Source organism: Barbatula barbatula (assembly GCF_947034865.1).
Source record: "Barbatula barbatula genome assembly, chromosome: 17".
In the NCBI taxonomy this organism is placed as follows: Eukaryota; Metazoa; Chordata; class Actinopteri; order Cypriniformes; family Nemacheilidae; genus Barbatula; species Barbatula barbatula.
In genome coordinates, this window is record NC_136780.1 from 1,665,696 (window position 1) to 1,669,741 (window position 4,046).

At 39.1% G+C, this 4,046-nt stretch overlaps 1 long non-coding RNA gene across 1 annotated transcript; it reads right to left on the reverse strand.

Annotated features, from left to right (window-relative positions):
- Positions 1-1,557: 1,557 nt before the first annotated feature.
- On the reverse strand, positions 1,558-3,608 carry LOC306906250. The gene is made up of 3 exons (XR_013787818.1): positions 3,462-3,608; positions 2,959-3,095; positions 1,558-1,655 (listed from the first exon to the last, which is right to left on the reverse strand). It is a non-coding gene; the product is annotated as an uncharacterized lncRNA (long non-coding RNA).
- Positions 3,609-4,046: the final 438 nt, after the last annotated feature.

Sequence of the window (4,046 nt, forward strand, 5' to 3'; positions counted from 1 at the left end):
GAAAGAGAAAGAGAGAAAGAGATACAGAGAGAGAGAAAGAGAGAGATAGAGTGGGAGAGAGAGAGTGAGAGAGTGAGAGGAAGGGAGAGGGACATTAGGTGAGTAAAAGAATGCCATTCATAAAGTTCAAGCACAGAAAGAGGAAAAGAACGAGACCGCAAACTCTTCAACCTCAGCCAGTGAAAGTTTATGAGCGACATAATCACAGGGTCTGAAATTGAGTTTGATCTGCAGATAAACGGTGATAAACGTGGACACAGTTCATCCTCCGTGGATTCAAACTCCTCATGTTTTCATTACGGTACATTAATGCACCAATTGTCATTCTGTTATATGCATCGCATGATATTTCTTGAGTAAAAACTTTCTTCTGAATAAACGGAATAAAAGGTAAGGAGCACTTCGCCTCTTCCCCTCCGGCAGGGTTTGTGGGTAAAGCCACGGTGTCAGAAGTTGATGGGCAATTATGTTTTTTTCCGCCACACACAGTGTGACACCGGCTCTGGAAAAGCTCTCATAAGGAAACCTCAGACTTGCGCGCTTCCGTAAGCGTGTACTTGCATGTCACCCGTAGACATTCCCCACATACTGATATATTCATCCGACACACAACAGGATTTAAGAGCCCCTCTGCACAGTGTTTGGACACTTAAACCACACCACAGTAATGTCAAAATGTCATTGCATTCAATAACAAAGACCGAACGCAAACATATGATCTGATGAAGAGCTGTTTCTCAGAACCTCCAGGTGATGAGTTTGACTCCCAGGAGACCAAAATTCTACATCTTGAAGGAACTATAAGACACTTTAGATAAAAGCTACTGCAAAGGTTTGGTTTATTGCTTTAACTATATGGACATAATCTACTAACATCTGACAAAAGTCCAATAGTTTTGATGACATATAAGACAGTACATATATCCAGCATGTGTAACTGTGGACTACGTGAATCGCTCAAAAACATATAATACAAGTATAATAAAGCGAAAGTATAGAAAAGGTGCACCGAAGCCCCCCTTAACCGTTGTGAAAAGATGATCACAATACTGTAAAGCATACTAATACATTTCTGCGAAAAAAGACTGCGAAAATACATTTCAAACAGATTTTTCTCTTTATCTTTATACCTAAAAATCCTTTAATCAAGATGAATTTACTTGAGAAGCAAACAAAATTAAAAAACTACCAAAATCAGTAGACTTTATGCTTTAAACAAGAATAAACATCTGCCAATGGGGTAAGAATCACATCAACATCTGTTAAGTTTATTACGTTTATGTATTAAGTAAAAGAATCTTGATTAAGAAAGTTTTCGATATTTGCGCTAAAAACAAAACATTTGATTCTGTTACCTATTCAATAACATTCGCTACAAATACTGTACAAACATTTTTGCAGACACTGTTATGTTGAGCACAAAAAGAGCAAGAAACACGACATTAGTAAGTCTGAACCCAAGCACATACACAGAAGATCATATCCAAAGACTCAAAGTCGAGTAGAAACGAATGATGTGTGTTAGAAGAAACTTTTGAAGCCCCGCTGAGGTAGCAAGCTGTTTGAGGATCAGTGAGATCCAGAATAAATACCTTTCTGCTCCATGGGGAGAAATGACAACACTCAGTAGGGGATGAAGACCGGGTGCTGTGGAACTACAAACACACACAAAACACAAACACGGACATGAATGTGTGGATGAACACAAGGATGAAACTCACGCAAGTGAGCAGAAATCAAGGGATTAATCTCATCACATATGAATCTTTAATTAACAGCTGTGCTGTCAACACATGACCTCTGATAACATGCATTTGGGTGATTATATATCATTAAAGAGACGTCTGCATCACTTCCCACATCATGGCTATTCCCTTCCACACCGCGTACGGTGACCTTTGAGGGATGTTTTCACATGCATCACATAAAAGTTAAAAGAACGTATTCCGTCATCTGGAGCTGTGAACTAGCATACTTGAAAAATACACCAGAAGTAGTCTTCTCACCATGGCATGCTATTTGTAATGTGCTAGCGTTTTGAAATGTTGCATACTATGCAGGATTGATAATATTGCGACGCAGCATTCCGGCTAACTTCACATTTTTACATGATTACACAGTGAATATTTTATCGGGGGCATCTTTGGCATACAATTTAAAAATGTACTGCAATTTTGTGAAGCACGTATTCTAATATCGTATAGTATTTAGGTTGGATTTGATTATGTACTGGGACGCGAACGTTCAATTCCACACGGTTTACGATGCCCTAGAAGACACTCACCATTCGTACGTTTGGAAAATACATTAGAAATAGTCATCTAACCTCGGGCATACTATTTAAATGTGCTGTGATTTTGTGCGGCACAGATTCTCATCTTGCAAACTACTTAGGATGGAAAGTCTGTAAACTGGAATACAGTGTGTGCTTTAACCAGGCCTGATGCATTCAATTGAACATTTTCCACACTTTGATTTTTGAAAACTTTAGGATTTATCATGACTCCAGTCAGTGAGCTGTGCATATCGCCGCGGACGGATTCGTTTTGTTGACTTAATTTAATTGCATTAATGACGTAAGGAATCAAAACATATTTCTTTACGTGTGCCGACCACACATGACCACACAACTAAATGAACCGTGATGATTTTATGAAGACCGATCTGAAATGTACATGCATGTGGCAGCATGCTTCACGTGTACGATATTCAGAAGCAAAACAGGGCTTGATGAAGCTAAAGGAAAATATCTGCATGCAGCACACCGTATCTCACGAGGTTCATCCAGCTTGAGATTCCGGCTGACACACGCGTGTGTGTTTACCTGAGTTTGTGTTGCTTGAGTTTCGATATCTCTTTCTGTTCTCTCCTAAACGCACACGCACACACTCATCAACATACCGCACTACAGATCAAGAAGCTCTCAAGTAATGTCATAATAGCGAGACGGATGTTTACCGTGGTCACGTGTCCCTCTCTCTGCTCACATCTCCGAAGCGTGCGAGGGGATGGATGAATGGGTACGGACGGAGCCACGGAGATGGAGATGGTGACCCTCCGCTCTCTCTCGCTGGTCTCCAGTCTCTGCTGATGATCTGAAGTTCATATTTACAGAAATAAATAAGACACAAAATAAACACAAAAGACTAAGAGGGGTAGGTGAATGAGGATTCTGAATTCGATTGGAAAGTTCATATTGAGATCTTGAATAATGTTGACTTTTGAGTGCAGATTTGATGAATCGGAAACTCTAATGACTGAGACATCTGTGAGATTTATGACAGAGATTTTCTCCCTTAAGATGTTAAAAAGATGCCATCTGTTATTTTCCTTTCATACGCGAGCGATGAGTGTAGTATTGAGTGTTTTTTTCACGAGTGTTCACTCCTCTAGAGGGCAGTGTCTGCTATCACTGAGCAACACAAGCATCTATCAGATGGTCAAGAGTGTAGGAGACTGACCTCTGCACAGCGCCCGCAGACTTTGTTTGGCATTTCGATGCAGCTCTTCCACACACGTGGGCCGGGTGGATGGTAAAAACACATTTCTCTGCAGATGCCACGAGGCCTGGTAGTGTCCGTTTAGCTTGCTTTCAATGTCCAGATTAGAGACCGCTGCAGAAAAACAAACATTTGTTAAATCTTCTCAAATTGACTAAAACTACATCATGAGACAACTAAATAATGTTGTTTACTTTATTATTTACCACAGTAAAGTGTAGCCAATTGTAATTTACTATGAGTAGTTTCAACTATTTTCTACACTTTGTTATTGTATACTACAGCATTCTGTAGGATTAACTATAATGTATTGATAAACTGTAGTAAATACTGTAGTATAATATATATATATATATATATATATGTGTAAAAAATGTATTCCCTTTGTTTTATTCTTTATTACTATTTTCTCCCCTTTTTAAATATTGTCTTGGTTGGATTGGGGTAATGTGGGGGGAATACTGTTTCTGTTCTCCATTATCCTTTCATTGTTATAAAAGTTTTATTAAACAGAAAGAAAATACTGTAGTACACGATATATGCAGA